Genomic DNA, 11,102 nt, shown 5'->3' with positions numbered 1-11,102 from the left:
TGTGTGTGTGTGTGTGTGTGTGTGTGTGTGTGTGTGTGTGTTGCTTCTATTCGTGGGTCTTCAGAAAGCTTCCGAGTTGAGGTGATTCCCAAACATAGGACAAGCCCAGCCCCAGGCTTCCTCCTCCACTCTTACAACTGCTCTGGTCACTGCAAGTCATTCCTGGGATACACAAGCTAAGGGGATACAGGCAACACTGGGACGATGAAGCCTCTCCCCAGAAGCTCAGTAACACTCATTTCCTACATCACTGAATCCAGTGATGTGCACATGGCAGCGGCTATGCATCATATGATAATATAAGGGGGCTCCCCAAAAGAGCACGTGGTGTCAGTCCTTGCTTAGCTCGCTTAGGTCAAAATATTCTTCCTTGATGGTATTATTAGTCCTATAACCAGCCATTTCCGAGTGCCATTTTCATTTGATTTAAATTGTGATGGTTGTTTAATTCAGCCGTCAGCAGGCTGACTCCAATCAGACAGACAGAAAAACTGACAAACACTTCTTCCCAATCTACTCACCTTCTTTCCATCCATGAGTGCAGCACTTAATAAGCCAATATATGAAACCAGGAGCGTTCCAGGTTTTAGAAGGATAAACTGGGCAAGCTCTACAATACTTGGTTGGCTCAATATTTTAATCTATGAAACAGGCATTAAAAATAGCCCAGGCTGGGCATGGTGGCAAACATCAGCAATCCCAGTACTCAGAAGTCTAAGGTGAATGGATCTCTGTGAATTCTAGGCCAGCCCTGGTTCATAGAGAAAGAGAGACACTGACTCTGTTCCCCCTGACCCTTCAAAGTCCAGTTAGGCCCCTGGAGTGAGATTACTAAGAGTGAGATTAAGAAGAGCAGTGGTGGCACATGCCTTTAATCTCAGCACTTGGGAGGCAGAGCCAGGTGGATTTCTGAGTTCGAAGCCAGCCTGGTCTACAGAGTGAGTTCCAGAACAGCCAGGGCTACACAGCGAAACAAAACAAACAAACAAACAAAAAGATTTTGCTAAATGGACATGTATTAAATTCCCTGTTACTTTCTGTGTTTATTCCCCGTGTTACTGCAACTCTCAGTTCTCATCAGAGAAGTTTCTTTATGCAATGGACAGCAGTTAATGCAGAAATTTATAGCTGATTAAAGTAACGTGCATACCCGTCAGTGGAACACTCATCCACAAACAGCACGTTTCTACATCTGAAACACTCCCCAAACAGTGCTCAAGGACACTGAAGAAGAGGAAGCAGAAAGACTGTAAAAACCAGAGGTCAGAGAGGAGCAGAGTGGAACAGTCTCTTGTGGACATGCCAGGACCCCACTATACTGCTGGCGTCACAGCAATTGTGGCTGACTGCACAGGACCTTCAAAAGAGCAAAGCGCAAGCCAGTCAGCATTCTACTATGGATGGGGAGAGAGAGACTCGTGACCCTCAATCCTTAACTGATGAGCTATAGACAGTTGATGGCATTTGGGGTCAGAGAGTCAGTTTTCTTGAACGATGCAGCCCCTAGTAGGTTGACCATGCACAGCACACATGAGTATGTGTGCGGCACAAGCTGGATTCAGTGGATTATTAAAAAGTACAGAGAGGATACAAAGTTGGGAGGGATTAAAGAGGTCAGGGGTGATCTGGGGAGTTAGAGGGAGAAGTAGGGGTGAATATGATTAAAATGCATTGTATGACATTCTCAAAGAATTAATAAAATATATTAAAATGGGGATACTGTGAGGATCCCACTATTCTTCCACTTCTAAAGCACATAATTGTACTGGACACAGAGTGACAATCGAAGGTTAGCAATCATCATGTGATCAATTTTATTACAAGTAATGGGAAAAGTGAAGAATTGTTCAAATTCTCAATACTTAATTTCAAGAATGAGATTTAATATATTCATATCCTTTTACTCTCCTGCTGTATAACTTTGTGCTCCTCAAAGTGATTAACTAGGTGTATTGTATTTTACCTGTACCTTTATTTTTCCAGTATTCCAGTATTCCATAGTCTATGAACAGCAATGGAAAGTAGCATTCTCCTTCAGGAATGAGCAGAATAGTCACCAGGCACAGTCTCCGCCCTAACACCAAAGGAACAAACTGCAGCACGGATCCCACAACTCTGCTTTGTCAACCGCTCCCCGAGCTCAGGAGACAGAATACCATTGCAGCCATCATGCTGCACACTAGGCAAGCCCTCTACCACTAAGCTGCAGTTCTATCCTCAAGACATTTAATTCCAGCAATGACTGATGACATTGAAAACCTCATTCGGAAGAGTCAGCCTCACCGCTAAGACCAGTATGGTTGATGGGAGGGAGATGTAGTAGTAGTCAGTGTTCACATTTGAAAAAGAAAAAAAGTTGCTGTGGACTTAGTGCATAAAAATTGTTTGCTATTCTCCAGGACAGGCATCTCATTCTCCCCAGGAACAGCTTGCTATCAAACTTGTGAGAGAATTATGCAAAATATATTTTCTTGGGGGCAGGTAGCTTTCTAAAAAGAGTTCCAGGATCCAAAAATAGGTTGTGATCTCGAAATAGTTTTACTTCTTCCATAAAAGGCTGCTTTCTTCTCTCATTCTTGCCAACAGGTGCCAGCAACACCCCCTCCCCTCCCCCGGGTAAAATGATACTACTGGTACAGAGAAGGGATGGGGAATCACTCTAAGATGACTGTTCCTGAACACAGATCCACGATAAACCAGTCTTCCTCAAACCTATGCCTGTACTGAAGTGGGTGCCAGAGTGAGAAGAAGCTTCAGGGAGAGTTTACTCGTGCAGAGAAATGAACCTCTAATGGCGGGGGGGGGGGGGGTGGAACCTCAATGCATCTGACCATATGCAGCCTCAGGACTAGAGGCCAGCCTAGAGAGGATGTCAGCTAAGGAACAGGCCATTGCTCTGCTGGATGGCCAGGTCCTCAATGCACTGTTAGCCACAGTCAGGAAATCCTCACAGTCACCCAGCATCAGCCTCTCTCTCCAATACACAGAGCAGAAGATCTGCTCCATCCAGTGCCCTCTCGCAAGTCTCAGACAAGCAGAGCCTTCCTAGTTCCTTTGTGTCTTTGTCAGTCTATCACAGATTCCCACTGTGGACACAGCAGATTTCCATTTCCCTCCATGTGAAGAGCTGGAACACTCTTCAAGCCAAAGGACCGTCTTCTAAAGATTCTCATCAACGCATTCCCGTGTGCCACTATTTCGCATGATTTTCTTTATAAATTCGGCGATGATGCTTTAGCCCCCCCAGCCCCATAAAAGATTCCAAGGATGCTACAGCACTTTCCCGACATAAGATCGGAAATCACATTCTTATAAAAAGCAACAATCATGAAGCCTCAAACATCAGGGACAAGAGAACAGATCTTAAGCAGAGGTGGAAACTCAAGTTCAGCCCTGTGCTCTGCATCCAAGCTGAAGGCAACAGCTTCCCTCTCATTCTTGCCAAGATCATAGCTCCTGTGGAATTCTGCATTGTGCCTGGGCTTCCTCTTGATGTGTACATTTTTAAGTTTGTGGCTAGGAGGTCTGCAAGGGCAGTGACCTTTCCTCTCCCTGTGCCGATTTTCACTGTTCATTCGCAGGATTGCTCTCTTGCCTGTCTGTGACTACTAAACACGGCAAATTTCATCACTAGTATCAGAAAACTAAACCCCCAAGGAGCAGCGCACTAGCACAGAGCACTCCAGCTCTGGTACGGAGCCAGTGCTTAAATGTAACTTTGCAACCCCCCTGGGCTTCCTAGGTTGGAGAGGTGTAACACAGAGCCCTTTCACACATGCTTTCTGGCTGCTAAAATCTTTCTGCCCACATCTCAACTCATCTCTGAAATTGATTTGAAAAAGCACATTTTAGTTTGGACACTGGTTCCTGAAAAGGGGCAAGGACATGACCTAGCCCGGTTGCACATTCCTGAAACTGAGAACAGCGGTACATGGGGAAGAGATGCTTCCTTCTGTGACAGATCATTCTAATAACATCTCTCTTCTCCATGCAAATGTCAGCTAGACAACCTGGCAGCATCAAGCCCTGTGCCCATGCCGTTTCCTCCCTTTCGGCACTTCACAGGGTTAATTCTTACTAATGTGGTTTTAAACACATTTTCTTTGAAATGCATCAATACCCACGGAGACAAGACACAACTCCACTCCTCACACTAATCCTAACTAGATTGCCAACATCCAAGTATAATTCACGATCAAGTACAAATCTGACGGGAATCAAACAAAGCAAGAAGCCTTTTGAAACAGTCTCCCATATCATGGGAACCTTTGCATGGGTGTTCCTCCATGTGCTCCTTCCCACTCGGCTTTCTTGGCAGACAATAGAACAAAGCTACATTCTATCTCAGCCTGCTAATACCAATGCACAGATGTGTAAGACAAAGATTTACTCACCAAGCTTCCGTAAGTCCATCATCCCCAACGACATATACTGCGTCTAAGCTGCTGCCACAAATATGACTTAAAAGAGTCGTGCCCCAGTAGGACTGTGTGCCGGAAGACCAGAAGGCTGCCCAGTAAGCTTGCTCAGGAAACAGGTTTCCAGTTGAGCCATGTGAACAGAGACCCGCTGCACACCTTCGAATGGAATACGCTCTAAGTCCAGAAGAATAAGCATGGAGCTTTGCTTATGTTTATGGAGCTGAAGCCCAGGGGTGCTCCGATTGGCAGGAGTTGTGGGAAGATCAGCCAATCAAAGGGAGCTTCCATTTCAGGGAAACTCCTGCTCATTTATTTAGCATCTTCAGAGATCGTCGGCTTTTCTGGGAAGAGCTTTTCTCTGATCTGGTAGTATCACAAGGGAAAAGATCCCTTGCAATTTAATTTCTTACAATCTCTGTCAAGACACAAAGAGCTCCCTTTCTTACTTCTCCTCGATGCCTCTACTTTTTCCTATGAGGGACTGAAGACAGAGGAGGGAAAGAAGAGGACCAAGAAGGAGCGGGAGATAGTTCACATTCATCAGCCTCCACCTTGGTAGGAAGGAGGGTGGGGGGAGTGCCAGGGCTCAATAATTACTGATTCTGTTGCCATGGAAACAGACTGGCTGCAGCGAGTTGGATTCGGGTAGAACATCTGCTGCCAGACCCATAATCAACTACAATCTCATCTCTGCCCCTCTCTACTTTTATTTGATTGTAATGCATACTTCCACCTTCTCTCCACTACAGTTTCTAGACGGAAATGCTACGTAGCCGCCTTGCTTTTGTAAACTACAGCATGTGCCTTCAGGGATGCTCACACGCCCAGAAACACACAGAGAGAAGGAGAGAGAGAAGCATTCATCCTAGCAGGGTCCCACGAGAGGATCCACACTCTGATTCCAACTCGAGATGCAGATGGATCTAAACAGCCTCCACTCTTAATTCAAATCCACAGAAACTTATAACCTAGTAGATGGGCGGGGTAGCTTTCAAATCATTACATAATAGCCTTGGAAAACCCCAAAGAAAAGTTTGCACTGGTGCTTCTCACAAAGCTTTGTCTTGGTTTCTAGTAAGCCTTTAAATATTGAGATGCCTGAATCAGGAGGATTTTGTAAACATTGAAGTCTTTAGGTTAAGCTTTCTCCTGCATCAGCATTTCACCAAATCACCTAAGACATGAGCGACCTTCCTTAATTTTCTCAGCACACTTTCATCTCTCCCATCTCTTCCCCTCCTGCTTGCTTTAAATTCTCCTGGTTGCACGCATTGGCATGATCAGAATTAATGTCAGACGCTGTATTCGCTGCTGTCTGTCTCCTTAGCAGCAGGGGCCGCCACTGAGCAATGAATGGCTGCATGAATGGAACTGTCAGGTTCCTTAGGGGGGAATCCAAGACATCAATCTCATACGTACATGCCTACATATGCATAAAATGACAAACATGAAAAAAGCTATGCTCTGACATACATGTCTACACATATAAAAAATGACAATCGTGAGGGGAAAAAAAGCCAGGGTCTAAGCAGATCTGCCGTCACTATCAGCATCACCATATCCTCAAGGCAAGCTGTCTGCTCCACAAAGGTCTTTGCAAGCATGATGCTTTGGTGGTAATTGCATGAAGCGTGCTTTTGACAGGGCTGAGACTGAGATGGTTCCCTGGATGTCTCTGGGTCTGCCAGCAAGGTTAGTTACATGCTTAGCACAGCATCCTTTAATCCTAAAGAAGAGTAGCTCTGAGCTCCCCATCTTAAAGTGAGAGTGACCACCTGCCCACATCCCACAGCTTCCATTCCACGGTGTTCAGGTCTGCCCTTTGATCACATCAGATTTGCTTCTTGAAGACTATGGACCCCGATGTTCCACTTGGTCTCTTTATGTCACTGTGAACTTAGAAAGGAATCTTTACCAAGTAGATCTACTACTTGCAATTTTCTCCACTATTTTCAGATTTCTGGGGCAGTGGACAGTGCAGCGTTTCTGATAACCAGCCTTGCTGATTCCTGTATTCTAAAGCCACTGACCTACTCTTACCCCCTTTACCTTGTTGAAAACATCCAAATATCCAGTTTGTTTCACACAGAAACATGTCATCCCACCCCAGATCCTCCATCAAACAAAATTCAGTATTTTTCAAAGCAGTTGTTTACCAGGTCAGGAATGTAGGCTAGTGGTACAACCAGGTGACACAGCTTCTGCCCTCAGCTCTCAGCCTTGAGTACAGCCAACTAACATAATAAAGTGTACCTGTGGGTGTGCAGGAGAGATCTGAGCTACGTGTGCAATGAGCACAGAAAGTGGGTCTGACCTAGTGAGGCCAGGAAGCATATCTAAGAAGCAGTGCAATCAGAGCCAGTATGCAAAGTACCAAAGACTCAAAGTTAATGAACTGATATAAGGAGCACACCCACACAGGGCTTGTGCTAGGAGCTTGGCATCCTGGAAAAGATGGAGGAATGTCCATGAGACTAGATGCAGTAAGGACGAAGAGGAAGGTAAGAGGCAAGGCAAGTGGAATCCTAGAAAACAGGTGAAAGGTCAGGTTTTATTCTGAAAGCAATGATAGTCAGTTATGGGACTCCACTAAATGACTTCTTGCTCACCAACATATCGACTTTGTAGATCTCTCAGTTGTGTTCAGTGGTATACCAACAGTAAATCAATATGATTCAAATAATCTATTGCAGGATATTCTTAACTTGTTGGCTTGGTTGGATGAAACATCTTAAGCATTTTGCCTTGATTAACCAGGTGTAGTCCTTACTGAAAACCTGAGAAATAGCACTATCTTTATTATGTAGATGGATGAACTGAGGTCTAAGAAGGTTAAATAATTTGACCACAGTTCCAGAAACATTAAGGGGTAGAGCTGGGATTTGAACTAAAGGATTCTGGTTTCAGTGTGTCTACGTGTGTTCCATGTCAACCATCTGTATGAAAGTCCTTAGTAAAATGCAGATTTGGGGTTTCGCTGCCTCTTCTAAACCAGGACTTTATGGAACATGTTCCCAAGGACTCTAGAGGATTCTTAGACACAACTCAGATTGATGATCGTTACAGATCCTCAGATCTTGCACAGAGAAAAAGATGAGCCCCAAATTAGTTTTCATGGTATTTCATGCAAAAGGGCATTATTTTTGAAAATTGGTGTGTGTGTGTGTGTGTGTGTGTGTGTGTGTGTGTGTGTGTGTGTGTCACTATTTCAGGCCATCTCCAAAGATCCATTCTTTAAAAAAAAAAAAAAAAAAATCAAGGTCCACTTTATTGTAGGGACTGCAAATTCCTATTGCATCACATGACCTAAAGTTAGCTGAGGTGACTACCCAGCATCCCATGGTGCTCCTTAGCTGCTCTAAGGCACAGGCTTATAAAGAAGCATGGGGATTTCTAGAGGCCTCTTTGGGGGGCATGGACAGTGCAGCTTTTCTAGCGATAGCCTTGCTGACTCCTCTATTTCAAGGACACTGGCCTACTCTTACCCTCTTAACTTGTTGAAAACATGTAAATGTCCACTTTTAATGCAGAAACATATTAACCGTAAAGGTAGAACGGTTTTTAGACCAGTCAGTTAACATCTTCACCCCCAAACTAATTTTTAAGTCAAAGTGCAAAGTTAGCCACCATTTTTAAAGCTATATTTCCGTTAATCCCTCTTATTTATTTATTCAGGGTAAGCATGTCGACTAACTTACCTACTCATGGATCTAGTTTAGAGAAATGACCAGTTTCACTAATATTTCCCAAGGGGCCCTTCCTAAGATGTAGTCGCCATGGACACTTCCATGGCTTCCTGTGGAGTCCTGTCCTGTGGTAGTGTTCCTTAGATCACAGAGTAGCTGCTCTTTTAAAGTCCCTTGGCCTTCATAGTCCCCTTTAAGTTGTGGGATGAGAAGGGCACACACAAACTTTTAGAACTGCGGCTACACATCAGAATTAGAGTCCCGGGGTAGTCTTCACCAGTTGGAAGATGTCTCTTTCCACTTGAGCCACACACTGAGCCTGTGTTCTTTGCTCCACCCTGGGTACGCATTGTACCCTAGTCCTACATTTTCTTAGGCAGATTCTAAGTTTGATTTCTTTCCCAAACCGTGACTTATATACTGCATCAAATCTGACATAATATTTTTTGTAATGCTTTTAAACTTTACAAACTATAAAAGTTCTGTTAGGTGACAGAATTTTTTTTTTCTCCCTTAAAACTACAGCGACTGCTACAGAATGCTTTCTAATGTAACGTTCAAATTTACAAAGAAAACCGACATTGTTACATTAAGCATTAAAAGATGGAAAATGACAATTCTCTCCATCACAAAGAAGTAACAGTAATAAAAGTCAATAAATCTATTTTCAAACTCTCTGCCCCAAACATGTTGCTACTCCACCTTCAGCATCGACTTCATCCAGACACATGTGCATCAATCCAATGAATGTGATGGTGATGACCTCACAGTTCAAAATATAGCTCTACTGTGTGGCTCTTTCTTTGGATGGCTAGTTCCTGCTATACAGTCTTGAGAGAAAAGTTGAGCTTTAATGAAATTCCAAACAAATAATCTGTATTTCAATAAGTTCATTTTCAACCACATCTTTGTCTTAAAACACCCTATTATACATGCATATCACACACACATATCACATACACATACATGCATATTACACACACACACATAACACACACATACATGCATATTACACACACACACACACACACACACACACATATGCAAACTTACTTCACTTCTAAAACAGAACCAAGCTGACTATGGCCTAGACTAGACCATGTTTATAAAGCTATGTGGTGAGAATGGAAACTCTGCTCAAATAGTTATTACTGGCTTGCTTCACTTGGTTATCTCATTCCAGAGACATGGGCGATACAGTTGGCCAGTCATTTGGGTTGAGAAGGACAATCATCTCTGATTACTTTATATATTTTAAATACAAAACATATGCAAAATTTTAAGTAAATACATCAGAATAACTTTTTATCTCAGGAGAACAAGATCAGTAACTGCCGATAGAGTTAGTCCATACATGGATAGTGGCTTGGCTTCTCACTTACCTGGAAAGACAATCATAAACAAAACATACAAAACCTGATACTCTGTCAATGCGGTTGTAGGTCCCAAGCCAGAAAGTTCTTTGCGACAGGGATAGCATTCACACACAGCAAATAATTGTGTGAATTTTTCACAAGCTAATATCATAGTGTCCATTTACAAATGGAGACAGTGATGTTCCTTAAGTATACTTAAGTACCTTGTTTTCAGCCAGTACCTAATGATAGGGGACTGTCATGACAAAGACTCAGAAATCTGTCTGAGGAGATAGCACCCCATGGCCTCATTCCTCCAGAGCAAGCTGCTAGAGCAGGATCTCTCTCACAGCATCTAAGTACAAGCAAGTTAGACAAAATGAAGCTTTAACCTGGTGGTAACACCTCAGACTTTGCTATGATGAGATTTCCCTCAAAAATGTCTGAAGTGTAGGGAAACTCTACAAATACTGTGAGAAACACAAATCCACAAAATACAAACCCATTTTACAACCCGCACAGTCCTTCATTCCTTTTCCAAAATGGCAGGCAGCTTTCACTCACAGGGTTAGGATCCAGTTAGGGGATGTTTGGAGTGTGGCAGACTTGACAAAATTGAATGGGCTTACCTGAGGACCATGGGAAAGAGGAAGGGAAGATTTCTAACAATCCCGAGTGTCTTAGAAAGAATGGCTGGGAAAATTCAGATCTCAGCATCTTGCCAATTTAAGTTTTCCAAATATGCTAGGAAAATGTGTCCCAGAATTGAATGTTGGAGAGAGCCATGCCAAAAGAAGGAAATGAACATGCCCACATTCTCAGTTCAATGCTGCCAAGTGTGTCCCTGGCAATATGGTGTCAGAAGCCTACTGGGTCAACAGGAAGATTATCAATAGTGCAAAATGCAAACAGCTTTTGTGCCATTTTGAAAAGGGGACTTTGGGTCTCTGTACACACCAGTTTCCAGGTCTTTGTTGGCGTCCACCTCTCCTTACCCTGAAACCTATCCATTCCCCCAGGAAGCGATTGCATCTCTTGAGAAAGAAAACACTCGTTTATGAAGACTACTCTCATCCAAAATGTTAGAGATTAAACCTTGGCTTCCTCGCTCACGAAATGCTTAAGCGCTAGAGACTATCGCTTCCTCTGCCTTCCCGCTTCAGATTGACAGATACATCAGCACATCAACTGGCCAGATGCCTGTGATCCCGATCTCCTGTCCCTGCATCAGAGCAAAGTAAGCTAGGCAAGAGGGAAAGGTGAACCGTGCTGAGTAAAAGAGAAACAAGAAGCTGGAGCAAGTAGGTGACTTCCTCTCCAGCCAGCAGGTAAAGACTACTAGTGCGGCACGCAGGAGAGACAGTTAGGCAGCCACAATCAGGGAGGTCATGTGGCAGATGTAGAAGAGGATAGACAAAGATGGGCAGATGGGTTTGCACAGATCCAACAGGCACAGGAACACAGTGGGCGGGGCTTTCCACACAGCAAAGTGGCCACTTACAAATTCTAAAGTGACTGATAAAAATGAGCTATTTTTTTTTTTTTAGTTTTTGTTAAATATTTATTGCATATCTATTGAAATAATCATATATCACATAGCTTTGAATAGGCAAATATGTTTTATATACACAGTATTTATT

At 43.5% G+C, this 11,102-nt stretch overlaps 1 protein-coding gene across 7 annotated transcripts in view; it reads right to left on the bottom strand.

Annotated features, from left to right (window-relative positions):
• The window catches only part of Elmo1 (engulfment and cell motility 1), a 518,869-nt gene that overhangs the window by 118,273 nt on the left and 389,494 nt on the right, over positions 1–11,102 (bottom strand). The window contains exon 1 of one of the 7 annotated variants that reach the window (XM_029547333.1): positions 4,395–5,207. The exons of the other annotated variants lie outside the window; for them this stretch is intronic. The gene's annotated coding sequence lies outside the window, so the exon portion shown is untranslated. Of the gene's footprint in view, positions 1–4,394; positions 5,208–11,102 lie in introns of those variants that run through there. 7 annotated transcript variants of the gene reach the window in all.

The sequence above is a fragment of the Mus pahari genome, chromosome 16 (genome assembly GCF_900095145.1).
Source record: "Mus pahari chromosome 16, PAHARI_EIJ_v1.1, whole genome shotgun sequence".
Lineage (NCBI taxonomy): Eukaryota > Metazoa > Chordata > Mammalia > Rodentia > Muridae > Mus > Mus pahari.
This window is presented reverse-complemented; position numbering and strand designations above follow the sequence as displayed.